Source organism: Phycodurus eques, chromosome 8 (genome assembly GCF_024500275.1).
Source record: "Phycodurus eques isolate BA_2022a chromosome 8, UOR_Pequ_1.1, whole genome shotgun sequence".
NCBI classification, from domain to species: domain Eukaryota; kingdom Metazoa; phylum Chordata; class Actinopteri; order Syngnathiformes; family Syngnathidae; genus Phycodurus; species Phycodurus eques.
This window is the reverse complement of record NC_084532.1, coordinates 24,127,253-24,141,790: the sequence shown is the minus strand read 5'-3', so window position 1 is coordinate 24,141,790 and position 14,538 is coordinate 24,127,253.

Below are 14,538 nucleotides of genomic sequence, written 5' to 3'. Positions count from 1 at the left end.
TTTGCAGAAAATGTCAGTTTAAAATTCTAACTTTTAGAGAATCTTGAAGGACATTTTCCAGAAAATGTTGGTTTGGAATGATTATTATTATTATTATTTTACTTTTGAGCTATATTTAAACTCACAAATCTGACATCAAATTGTAATTGTTTGACCTTTGAGGCCTGTTTTCCAGCAAACTTTGGTATCAAATTCGTACTTTTAGACTTACGAAGCCCATTTCCCCAAAAATTATGGTTTAAAGTTCTGTTTGACTTTTGAGGTGCATTTTCCAGAAAATGTGTGTCCGAAATTCAAATTGTTCTACTTTTGAGGCATATTTTCCAGACATATTGATTTTAAAATGAAAATTGTTAGACTTTTGAGTCATATTTAAAATTGAAATAGTTTGACCTTCGAGGCATATTTTCCCAGAAAAATATTTGTTTTGTTTTGATTAACTGCACTTGATAGATTGATTTTGAAATGTTTCATCCTTTTTGTCTGAAGTTCAAGTCATTTGACTTTTGGTACCTATTTTTCCAGATTATTATTTATTTGTTATTTTTTTTTTTTACTTTTGAGACATTTAAAATTAAAATAATTGGACCTTTGAGGCTTACCTTTTTCCAAGAAATGCAAATATTTAAAAATAACTGGCATATTTTGAAAGAAAATTAAAAACGTATTACTTTTTACTTACTCGCATAATTAAAACTATTTGACTTTAAAGGTACAATTTCAAGATCGTTTTGGCCTTTAATTCAAATGATTTGACTTTTGAGTCAGTTTGATTTTTATGCTAACCCCATTGAAGCGTATTTTCCAGAAAGTTCCAATTGTTTTGACTTTCAAAAGACGCATTAAAAACATGCACATATGAAAAGCCCTCTGAAAATGTAATTGAACTGGTTACACAGAGTTGTCATACATCACATCCAGCAGTTGTTGTACTTGTTTTCTTTTTAATGTTTAATGGCGGTCGCTTTAATTGATAGGCTGCGCTTTCTCCCTGCTGGATGAACATAAACAAGTTCTAAAGCAAAACATGTGTTAGTCACTTGGCTCTGTATGTGTGTCTCGCTCTGTGTGTGCGTGTGTGTGTATGTGAGCCAGGAAAGCCAGACTGGTTTCATTACCAACCCAATTATGGTTGGGGGGGGGGGCATCATCCAAGACCCTAAACAGTTGCCATGGTGACTCCGCCTCACACGACCTCCCTCGTCAACTTTCTCCCAGTTTTCTTCTTCTGGTACCTCGCCCTGCCCATTCTTTGCCACACACACACACACACGTGCCCACGCAGAAAAGTGGCAACGGGACTTTTTTCCCTCCAGCCAAAGAGTTTCCCAGGACCCTCTAGTCGGTTGCCCTAAAACAAGTAAAACATTCCAATTGTTAGACTTTTGAGGCCTCGTTTCTAGAAAATGTTGTCATAAAATGGAAATGGTTTAACATTTGAGGCATATTATTTCCAGAAAATTCTTGTATGACATTCAAATTGACTTTTGAGCCATATTCTTCTAGAAAACTGGTCAAAATGTATACATGTCTGACTTTCGAGGCATATTTTGTCACCTCAACTCCCCCCACAAATAATTAGGTTTAAAAGTAGATTTTTTTAAATTTTTGAAGCATTTTCCCCCCCTGAAACAGAGTTCCAATTGTTTGACTTTTGAAGCATATTTTTCCAGCAAATTCCAATTGTTTGACTTTTGAGCCATATTTTTGCAGACAATTCTAATTGTTTGACATGTAGGCATATTTTTTCAAGAAAATTCTACTTGTTTGACTTTTGAGACATACTTTCCAAACAGATCTGTTTGACTTCTGGTACAAAGTTCTACTTGTTCGACTTTTGAGGCATATGTATATAGTTAAAGCTCAAAGTTTGTGTGTCTCTTTTCAAAGAACCGCCCTCCCGCACGCCCCCGAACGCCCCTGCACGTTCTGGCACGCCCCTGCACGAAGGTTTCAACGGCCTTTTTATATACCAAACTAATAATACATATCAAGACGGGTCATTCTTACTATTACATGCGACCGAGGACATGTAAGAACATGCAGAAACATGGACTATAAGTGGAGGCTTATCGCCAAAAACGTGCCAGAACGTGCAAAAATCGTGCAGGAATGTTAAAAAACGTGCAAGAAAACGTTTTTGCTCTCAAAGTTCTTTGAAAACGGACGCACAAACTTTTGAGCTTGAAGTGTATAGATGTTGCCTAACGTGCTTGAAGCTATTATAATCACAGGTCCCTCTCAAGGTGAGACAGCATTTCTACCCCGAATACTATTTTAGAATGATTTACCAATTCAATTCAGTTTCCAATATCAAATTGTTTCGCAATGAGTATCAACAAGTCACAAGGTCAGTCTCTGAAAGTTACTGGACTGGATTTGCGTTCGCCATGTTTTTCCTCACGGTCGGTTTTATGTTGGTTGCTCAAGGGTTGGCAGATCTAATGATTTGTGTATACTGGCAGAGAATAAGATGACGAAAAAAATGTTGTCTATCCCGAAGCGTTGCAATAAAACGTGTACGATATTATTGGATGTGTACTATTCATGAGGTTTGGAGTATTGGGCTTTCTTCGGGTGCATAACCCGCTCGTTTTTCCAGAAAATTCTAATTGTTTGACTTTTGAGGCAGAAACAGATTTGTTTGACTTCTGGTACAAAGTCCAAACTGACTTGACTTTCGAGGTAGATTTTCCAGAAAATGTTAGTACAAGATGCAAATTGTATGACTTGTGAAGGGTATTTTTCAGAAAATGTGTGTTTAAAATGACATTTGTTGGACTTGAGGTTGAGGCATATTTTTTGAGTTGTTTGAAATTGTATTTATTAGACTTTTGTGGCATATTTTGTAGTGCCAATATACAAATTTAATTTTAAGCATATTTGTTTGACAGAAAATTCAAATCGGTTGACATTTGCTGTATATTTCTTTCCAGAAATGTTAAGTTGTTCGACTTTTGCGGCATATTTACATGCAAATGTTGGTTTAAAATGAAAATGTTCAGACTTTTGAGGCATATTTTTCCAGAAAATTCTTCTAAAATTCAAATTATGAGACTTGGGAGGCATACTTTTCCCAGAAATGTTGATTTAAAAAAATCCATTTTCTTTTCTTACTGTTGAATTTTCCAGAAAATCTGAGTTTCAAATTGTAATTGTTTCGATTTAGACGACCTCCTTTGTCAACTTTCTCACAATTTTCTTCTTCTGGTTCCTCGCCCACGCAACCACCCTAGCCTTTTTTGCCCCCCCACACACAAACATGCACGCACGCACACACACAAGCCTGTTTTCCCTCCACTGATAGAGTTTCACAGTTACTTCTTCCCTGTTTTCCCTGTTGCCCTGTAACTCGGGCTGCCCTCTGCTTTTAGAAAAATAAACATGCGGAAAAGAACAGAGGGGATGAAAAACAGCACTCGTGGGGGTTTGCAATTGTGGCTCTCGCTTCTTCTGTGTTTCTTTCCCCCCCCCATTTCTGGTTAATGTTTTGAGCAACAAGTCGCGCAAGTGGATAGCACGTCTGCCTCGTAGTCGTGAGGTTCGAATCCGGGCTTCAGCCTTCCTGTGTGGAGTTTGTGTGTTCTTCTCATACTTGCACAGTTTTGTCCCCCCCAAAAAGTGACGGCACTGTCTGTGTAATACAGGATAATGCCGAATCACCCCAGGTGTGACGCCCCTGATATCATGTTAATGCCACAAGGTAAGCAAAGTTGCATTGACCTTTGTTAGACATACAGATTAGCTTTAGCTAACAGCATTAGCTTGGGATAAGCGGCACATACTTGATTGCTCGGTGATGTTGACGATGCAGTGATGCTTTTATCGTCATAACGGGCGCTCGTTTTTTTCCCCCCACACTGTGGTTTCTTCTGCCGCATATAAGCTGCTAATTGTAACGCCGTGGTTGGACCCTGGTTGTCGTGGTGACACAATCTGGACTCGCCATTGGACCAGCAGTATGAGTACGCGGTGTGGTATACAGGGACTCACTTGCGTGAGAAAAATGGGCTAATTTCAGCCACACAAGCAAAAATAAAAGTGTGCTATAATTATTGATGATATAATCATTCATTCTCATTATAATACATATTTTTAATTGGATAGTTTATTAAAAAAAAAGATTAATCAATCAGTTAAAATAATTGAATCATTGGTAAATCTCAAAAAAAAAAAAAATTACAATGTTTTATTTACATAAATAAATTAACCAATTATTAAATTAGGAGAATTTAATTATAATTCATTAGCTGATTATTTCATAAAGTACGTACAAAAATGTTAAGCCTACTGTATATGTACATTTTCTATTTTGCAATTTTTAAATGTCATCCACAACAATAATGGTTTTAATTAACCAGTTTATTTGGAAAGAATGCTCTGTAATGTATCAAATATGACAGGACTCTTGATAGAGTGTATGTGTGTGTGTGTGTTGAGAAGCTTATTAATGACTTTAAGTGGTTTCGTGGGGGGAGTGCAGGTGGCCTGCCATTCTTATCGAGTTGTACGTCACGTCTTTTAATGGCACAATGTTATGATCACACACGCATGCGCACACACTCACGCACACACACACTCATAAAGAGTACAGGCGCACTTTATTAGCAGAGGAGCCGTTTGCCTTGTCACAGTGATGAAGCGCTGAGCACTGCTGTGGCGCACTGCTTTTTAAAGGCCCAGACACCCTGAGCCATTAGTCAGGTGAGGTGATCAATGCGTCTCTAATAGAGGAGGAAGAGGAGGGGGAGGAAGATGGCCACATTGATAGAGAGACCTAAGGAGAAAGAGAGAGAGAGAGAGACAGATTGCACTTTTACCTTCACATTCATCAAGCTGTGCGCGGGCGCTAATAGGCCCTGTCGGCCGGCTCTATTTATGAGGCCACGGCAAAACAATAGCATCTATCTCCGATTAAACCTGAGAGTGTGTGAGGTTGTGAGTGCGTGACCATGGCGGTGTGTGTGAATGTGTTGAGTGTGTGTGTGTGCATATGCCTAAATGTATGTGAGTGAGTTTGTTTGCGTTTTTGTGTGTGAGCAAGAGATTGTGTGTGTGTGTGTGAGAGAAAGAGTGTTATTATGCGTGAGAGCGTGTGTGTGAGTACATGACTGTGTGTGTTTGAGTGTGTGTGATATTTTGTGTAGGAGTTTGAGTGTATGTACGTGTTTGTGTGAGAGGTAGTGTGTACGCGTGCTGGCGTGAGTGAATCCTGTGAGCGTGCGCAAGAGTGCGAGAGCGTGTATGTGTGCGCGTGTTGTCGTCCTCCATCTTGTCATCACCGACCGAAGGTGCGGAGGAAGCCTGCAGGGCCGTAACTGCCTCCAGAGGCGGCCTAAGTGAAGTGCAGGAAGCCCCCCCCCCCCAACCCAACTCCCACCCCTCCACATCCCCCCGCCCCTTGGCACCGCTGCAGTGTTTTGTCTGTGCATGGGAAAATGGAAGCTGAAGAGGCAAAAACTTTTGATAAGCAGGCGCTGGTGGTGAAGGGTTTGTGCACGTGTGTGTGTGTGTGTGTGTGTGTGTACGTGTATGTGTGCGTGTGTGTGTGTGTGTGTATGTGTGCGTGTGTGTGTGTGTGTGTATGTGTATGTGTGCGTGCGTGTGTGTTTGTGGGAGAGAGGGCGAGAGTGCCAAGCCGAGCAGGAGGGAGGAGAGTGCATCTGGAAAGCATCAAGCAATGGCTCTACATCTGTATATGTGTGTTTGTGCGTGTGTGTGTGTGTGTGTGTGTGTGTGTGTGTGTATACATGGTCTCTGGCTTGTTAACCTGGAGGTCACGGGCAGCGTCAGGTGATGAAGTCAATGCCTGGCACACACACACACACACACACACACGCACGCTCAGGATGGGAAATTTGGTTTCTTCCAAGGTGAATAAACACACACACAGTAAATATATACATGTATGTGTGTTATATAGTATATATATATATATATATATATATATGAGCGAGATTGATTATAGGCACATATGTCAAGCATGTTTTCACACCATTTATAAGTACTGAATGCAGGATTTGAGGTAATGTGCACGTCGGCGAGAAAAGTTTTCTCGTGAAAATGTCGGATTTTTTTTTCAACAACAAAGAGAAATGTACATTTTAATGAAAATAAGTCATATATTTTTGAGAAAATAGCAATCATTTCCCCCCCCCCCCCCCCCCCCCAAGAAAGCAAAATCTTTTAGCTGAAAAGAAAAGTCCAATCATGTAGCTCAAATTCAAATTTTTTCATGAAAAAAGACATCTTTTTGAGATAAAAAGTTAAATCTTATCAGGAAAAAGTTAAATCCTTTTGATAAGAAACGGGAAATATATTTGAGGAAAAGTCAGATCTTTTCGTGGAAAACCAAGTTTTGGAGTAAAAAGACAAATCTTTTTGAGAAAAGTCAAAACCGTTTCAAGAAAATGTTCTAGTGAATGCAAGCAGAGGACCAAGCATAACCTCCAAAAAATCCTCCTCTTTTGATTTGATCTAAACGCTACATTGCCATGAACGCTTGACTGCCACAAGCCACGACGCCGTGATGTCGACAAGGACCGATCAGACCAACGCTAAGAATAACGGCGATCTAATCGGAGCGAAGCTCATTGAAATGTGGAATATTAATGACAAATCCGGACGTCTCAACTGCCAGACGTAAAAGTCGGTCTCTAAAATAGCTTGAAATTGGGCATCCTGGGCATTTTTAACCGAAATTACCTTGCAAAAAGGACATCAAAGATGATGAAAAAAAATTGACGGCACGGGACATTTAAAAAAATGCATTTTCGCTGGGTTATGTTGAACCGTGAACACAAGAGAAGGGTTAAAACACTTTTAAGGTTGTTTGCCCTTCTCAGCCACCATAGTTAATTTACATTCCTTCACTTGTTGTTTTTTTAAAACACCTGAAAGGTTGCCAACCGTAGCATGACACGTGGGAAGATGGTGTCCTAAAGGCGCTCCAGGTGTTGGACCGCGTTCCGCACGGTGACCTCAAACAGACCAGAGCAAACGATCCACGATGTTATTCATTGCTCGGTGCACCCCGCTGTGATCCTTGATATGGTTCCCACGTGTCAGCTTTTACCTTCATTTTCTTTCTCACGTCCTTGAGGCCTGACCTGACGTGACCTCTGAGCCCATCGCGTTCGTCGCGTCCTAATGCGATCAATCACGCCTTAAAAGACAGAAAGGTGAGATAAGAGCAGACAGGATGCTTCTTTCAGGGAGGAAAAAAAGAAATGAATTTTTCATATTGAAAAAAAAGTGGTCTATTTTCAAGAATAAAGCTTTACATATTGGAGAGAAAAAAAAGGTTTATATTCCCATGAAAAAAAATCCTACATTTTCAACCAAAACAAGAGGTGAATATTTTAAAGATTGTTTTCATTTGTGCATATCTTTGCAATAAAGTTGGATATTTTCAAGAAAGTATCATGAATTTTCAAGACAAGTAGTTGTAGTTTTTTTCAAAAATAATGTTAGATATTTGGGAGAAAAAATACATATTTTCAAGAAAAGTGAAATATTTTCAGGAAATTTCACATTTAAAATTTTTTTTAGATTAAGTTGCAATTTTTTTAGAATAAGGTCATGCATCTTTTTATTGGATCATATTTTTGTGAAAAAAGTGCACATTTTTAAGATTTCTTTGTCAAGACAAAGTTGTATATTTTCAAGAATAAAGTAAAAAAAAAAAAAAAAAAAAAAAAAAGTTGAAATTTGGGAGGGGGGCGGGGCAGTGCGATAAGAGCAGATAAGATGCTTCTTTCAGGGATGACAGAGTTTGACAGTTGAGCGCGTTCTCACGCACGCATCGGCGACCTCGTCGAGCGGCACTTGAGTGTCTTCCAGTCTTATCATTTGTCTTTAGCACTCGCCGAGCAGGAAGTGACACCAAATTACATGCTGTCCTTCTGCCAAACAAAAGCTTTTTTTGTATCTTCAAAGGAACAAGTTGAAGCGAGTCGACTGAATCGCACACACAAGTACAGTAAACTGAGTACTAAATACAGTAAGAAAAAAGAAAAAAATACTACAATGATTACAGTCGTATATATAGAAAAAGTGGAAAACATATATTTTTGAGTAAAAACGTTTCAAGAATTTTTTTTTTCTCCATAATTGTTCAGGAAAAAATAGTTTATTTGTAAGGAAAAAACAAATATTTTTGAGAAAACAAGTTTTTCCGGGAAAAACTGAAAAAGTCATATGTATTTTCAAGAAAGAAAATCATAAATTTTTCATGAAATAAGTTGTATATTTTCAAGAAAAATAGTTTTTTTTCAAGCCTTATTAAAAAAAGATCATTTTTATACAACAACTTTTTTTTAACAATAAAAGTCACATTTTTCAACTAAAAATCATGTTTTATTAAAAATATATAGTTTTAGATAAGAAAAGGGGGAAAAAAAGCATTTTCAAGAAAAAGAATATTTTCCACAAAAATATTTTGCATTTTCAAGATTTGTATACCTTCGCCCCTGGAAATTGTTTATTAATGGTAAAATTCAGAGATTTTTAAACAAAAAACATCTTAAATTTCCGTTGAAATAATAATAATACATTTTCAAGAAAAAAATGTAGTTTTTTTTCCAAGTCGTATTCTCCAAAATGGTTCAATAAAAAGGAGGTTGTCTTAAAATTTTTTTTTACAATTCACATTTTTTGGGGAGAAAAATGTGATATTCCAGAGAATTTTATTCGTAATCATTTCAAGAAAGAAAAATAAAATCAAATTTTTACTCCGATGACTCTTGGCAAATGTCTATAGACTTAACGTGACGTTTCCCCCCCTCTAAAATGTAAAGTTTTTTGTTTTTTTTCACAAAAATATGACTTTTATTTGTCCCGGTAAAAAGAGTGGTAACACTAAAAAGTCACCTGCTCTCGCTGCGCTCCGGCTAAGCGCAACCTCCCTATCGCTGTCTTTCTCTTTTCCCAGCCTCACACCGGCTGTCACGTCAAGCCTGACCTTCACAAATGGACTGCAGGCTCGCTATTTGGCAAATGTCAAGCACAGCCACAGCGAGAGAGAGCGAGCTAGGAGAAGGTGGTGGAAATAAGGGAAGAAAGAGACAGAGCGAGACAACGTACCACAGGGAGGAGAAGCTGAAACTTGAACTGCGGCCACATTTTTTGTAAGAGTAGCTGCATCGCCCGCAGCTGTCCCGCTAATCTTTCCCACCGCTACAATCTCCCGGCACATCTGTCTTCACTCCCCCGCGTACCCCCTCAGATCCCCTCACATGCAAAAAAAAAAAAAAAAAAAAAAAAAGCTTTAAAAATGATGACAAAAAAGGACAAAATCTGGCAAAAATACATAAAAGCTGACAAAAATGAGGTGAGAATATATCAAAAATCCAACAATAAAAGACAAAAAACAGGCAACCATTGACAAAAACAGAAACAAATCTGACAAAAAAAGTGCAATAAAAGCTGACTTAAAAAGTACAAAATATAGTTTTTAAAAAAGCACAAAAATATGGCAATGAACAAACCAGACAAATATCGGATAAACAAACAAAAAAATAAATCAATATGCCATAACTTGGACAGAAATTATATATTTTGGTCCCTGCAAACATTTCGAGCAAAAAAGGAATATATTTTCAATATTTTTCAAAGTTGTACATTTTCAAGAAAAAGTCAATAATTGATTCCGAAAAAAAAGCGTTTTTATTAGACAGCTTATAGCTTTCATTTTACATTTTCAATAATAATGTTGCATATATGTATTTCAGAATTTGTACATTTAAAAAAAAGTTATATATTTTTTAAACAGTCATTTATTTTTGCCTGTCACAGAGAAAAAAGAAGAAAAAGTCAACATTTTATACATATTTTTTTATATTTTGGAGAAAAAGATGGACATTTTCAAGGAAATGTTGTAATTTTGCAAGAATAAATTTGTATATTTTCATGAAAAATGTCATATGCAGCAGAACCTCGGTTTCTGTTAAAGCCGTTTCTCTGTTAATTTGAAGCAATTTCTTGTTTTTTGTGGCCTAAAAGTCCACAATGACTTGCTTTCTTTTGACTTTCTCATAATGTTACACAAATCCAACTGTGTTTCAGGTGTGCCTTCGAATACATCTCTGCAGGTGTGTCTCTCATTAACTCATATACTTTTCAATAAACCTACTAGAAGGTTCCAACGACATGACATCGTCGCCTCCCCAATTGTTTAAAGGCATCGTAATCTTACTGAATGTAAACTTCTGACTTTGAAGAAAGCAATGAAAAATTGTCTAAAAAAAAATATCCTTCTCTGGCATTTAGCAAATAGAAATATTTTTGGTAATCCTAATTAACCTAAAATAGGAAAGGTTTAGTCTGATTTCATGTCAGACAGTGAAGAAGAAGAAAAAAAAGCATGTTTCTTTTTAATATAGTGTATGTCAACTTCTGGTTTCAAATGTATATTGTGAAGACGTTTTGCAAATGTTTGAGAGTAAATGTTTTATTTTTTTCCGTATATTTTTCAGGAAAAAAAAGTTGCACATTTACTTTCGTGGAAAAAGATGGATATTTTCCACATAAAAAAATATTCATTCTAAAAGGGTGGGGGGGGGGGGGGATATATAAAAATAATTTGACCCCTTCCTTTGAAGATGTGCCACCCACTCACACGTACAGTATATTGCTCAGGTAGTTTTTGTGTGTAATCCTGCAAACTAAGTACTAAGTAAGCTCCGTTTTCAAACGCACGCACACACAAAAATCCACACGCACTAATTCACATACAAAGCGCAAAGTCCTCCCGCCTGCCCGCAGAAACCCGATCCCCTTTCATTGCATTTCCAGTTCAAATGTTGGGAGAAGCGTCTGAGAAGGCAATTTGGTTTGGAGTGATAGCAACTCAAACAAAAACAGCAGTAAAGAGGGGGGGGGGGGGGGGGGGAAGGGGGGGGGGGGACTAATGAACTTTGTGGGAAAGGATGAAAAGAAATTAGCGGCTGTTAACATTTGTGTGTAATCGTGTGTCTCTTGTGTGTGAGCCTGCATGGAGACAAGTTCTCAGATTGTGCGATGACATCGGAATTTAAACTTATTAAAACACACATTTGAAACACATTGTCGACCTGTTTCACCACAAAAAGAAATAAATAAATTGCAAGCATAAAATGTATAGAAAATACTGTACGTATTGGAGTGTCTGTGTACATGCATGTGCCTTTAAGAGGCGGAGCCTCTTACGGTGGCATGTGACATCACCGAGTCTGAGGGAGTGTCTAGGCGTGAGGGCATCTATTACTTGCAAATTTCGTAATTCGCTCCAAAAAACCCAAAAAAACCAAAAACAAACGTTACGGGGCAATCCATTAGTCACAAATTTTCGCTATTCGCATCGGTTAATTCTTCTCCGTAGGCCTGACGGTTGTGTTTTGGCAGGTGAGCGGACCCCCCACCCCCGTCCGCCCGACTTTGCCAAGCTGTAAGAGCGTCAATAAAAAAATTAAAATAAATTAAATCCACAACCAGCTCAGATGGCGACCAGATGGACGTCGCTTTAACAAGGACAATAGTGCACCACCTCCTCACATCGCTTCTTATTTTTTGAGGTCTTTTCATTTTTTCCCCCTGTCTTCTTCTTCTCGTTGTCTACCTGCTCAGGAATTTAGTTTTTGCAAAACCTTTTTAAAAGATGATCAAACATTTTTTTTTTTTTTTAAATGACACAAACATATTCTTACCTTTTTGTGAGCATGTCAAAGAGTGCCTGGCTAACGGTACTGATCGCTTTTCATTTTCTATCAGGCATCATGTGAGGCCACCTTGTTTTAAGAAGCAAGAAGAATCAAGTCTTTATTGTCATTGTGAGAATATGTTTTGTTTTTTTCGCCAGAGGCTCCTGGCTTCTAAGGCACACATAAATAACACCTCAAAATATTGCAGAACACTTAAAAAAAAAAAATAATAGTAAAAATATATACTGTATGTAAAACTTAAAGTTCAAGCTGGATTCAGTGGATAAAGTGCAGTTTAGTGAAAGTTTGTGATTGAATTTGTGGCGTCTTCCTGCTGAGAACTGGTAGCTGGCGTGCGAGAGAAGAGAGCCGGGCTGAGCACATAGCCTTGTGGTGTGCCAGTATTGAGGATCAAGCTAACGTGGACCCCTTTCCTCACCACCTGAGGGCCTGTTGGTGAGGAAGTCACTGATCAGTGAGCTTCCAAATTAACGGCTCGTGTGTGTGTGTGTGTGAGTGTGTGGGAGGGGGCTGAGGGGCGTGTGCGCAAGTGTTCAGGTGAGGTGTATACAATGCATGATGGGTAATGCCAAAGCTAATGGGCACCTAAAAGGGGGTTGGGTCCCTGCATGCTAACAAGCACCGTTAAAAGCCTCAGAGTAACATCCCTATTAGAGACTAATGGAGGCAGCTGAGACCCTCCCTGCGCACACACACACACGCACACGCGCACACGCACACACACGTAAAGAGAACACCACGCCCAGCAAGAAGCTTTGTTCTTAAAGCTTTTTACAGGGGGAAGGGAGTGGCCATCGGATGGAGTTGGTGGGGGAGGGGGTTTGGTTGGGGGTGGGGGAATATTGCAATCATCCATCCTCGGAGGCAACAAAGGGTCAAGGACTCTCATTTTTCATGCAGGCCATTCCAACGTCTTCTTCTAAATACCGGAACCCCTCCATCTGGATTCTAAATGGATTGGGAGTGCAAATAGGGCTGAGTCTTTAATGAAATAAAAACCTGTTTGTTCAGTTTTAATGCATTTCTAACCAGTTATCACATTAAATAATTGGTTACTGTAATTAATATTACGAATAATATTACCGATATCAACAATTCAAATATATTTTTCACATTTTTATGTATTTTTTACAATTGTTTGTAAGTACTAAAATTTATTTATAAATGTATAAAAATGAGCATTAATTATTATTCTATCGTTATCGTTTTTTTTCTTAGAATGTATTTTGTTATTTTTTTAATGGCATTTCTTAAAAAATATATTTTTAAATTAGTATAATTGTTTGCCGTCTTCAATTTGTTCTTATTTTTTTTGCTGAGAGTTTGATTTTAATTATTAGATTTATTTCATTGTGTTTGTTTTCTTTACATTTTGTTATTATTACTATACAATTCTTCGTGAAATATTATATTTGGGTTGATGGTTTTGTTACTTCTTTTCATTTTCAAAGTATATTTGTTTTTTTCCTTACTGTTTTGTTCTTTCTCTATATATATATATATATATTAGTAGTGAGAACTTTTATCACTTTGAATGCCTAATTATTAATATTCAATTTTATGCAATGTCATCCATTGTGCCTCACCCAGTCCCACACATGCTGTTTATTATCTTAAATAGCATGACGAGCTTGCATTGTTAACCGCATTTCAATTTTTAAAACATTTTTTTTTTAAGGGAAATTCCCCCTTGAAATGAACGTTCCTGTTCTTCCTGCAGATCTCCTCCTCATAGTTGCCATGCTTCCTGTGTGAATATCTGGAGGACTATAGCTGGGTTTGTGCCTTTTTAAGGCCAGGGTGGGTGTGGGGGGGTGGGGCGGGTGGGACAGTTGGGGGTCCAAAGACGCTCTGACCTCCCGGCGCTCTCCGGAATGCCAAACACGTCCCGGGAAACAAGCCGAGCGTCTATGCTGCGCATGAAAAAAGAACACTTGTATCTCTACTATGAGAAGACAGAGTGATGGGAACATCGGGGGGATATCGGGGGGATAGGGCGGGTGCGAGGCGTGGGTGATTTTGGCAATTACTTCTAAGAGGGACCACAATTAACCCTCAGCTTCTCTGTGACTCACCCCAATTCACATACTTAACCCCACCCAGGGGTGAGGGGGCAACAGGCTCTAAATGGCCCCTCACTCGCTGGAGGGGAGAAATAAATGCAGATTGAAACGGTCACTTTCTAGGAAGAATGGTTAGTTAAGGCCTCTTTATACTCCCGCGGTCGCGCGGGCGACGACGCCCGCATTGCATCACGTGACCGACAAATTTCCCCGCACGGCCCACCCTCTGCGTAGCTTGACGCGTACGCGTCAAAAATAGTTGCTGCGCGTCGAACGCCGCGGAGGTCATCTCTCGTGATTGGTCCGTTTTAGTCACATGCTGTGATGACGCACTCAGCGTGCCCCTTGGTTCTACGTACTATCTCCGCCGCCGCCGCCTTCTCGATCGATTTTGCTGCATAATTAAACATATCATCTAGTCATCGAGGTCCATTTGTTCTAGCAGACACTGTTCCACTGTCGCCATTGTTGGTGCTTTGTTGTTGTTACGGAAATGAAAGTAAAAACGGCTCCTGGAAATGGCCAAAAAATGCAGAGGAAACTCCACCCTGTGGTGTGCCAGCCAATGCCAGCCGTAGCGACACCCCCGACTTGGAGGTGAACTGCAGTACATTTTCAAAAGTGCGCGCGTGGGTTGCGCTCGACTATAAAGGCAAACTGCGTGTCGCTATTCCGTGTCGCTACGGAGGCTAGCTAGCATTTGCCGCTAGCTCCCGCAGCTGCTAGCATCTCCAGACTTGTAGCACAACAATAGCTGCCGACAGGTGGACTATACA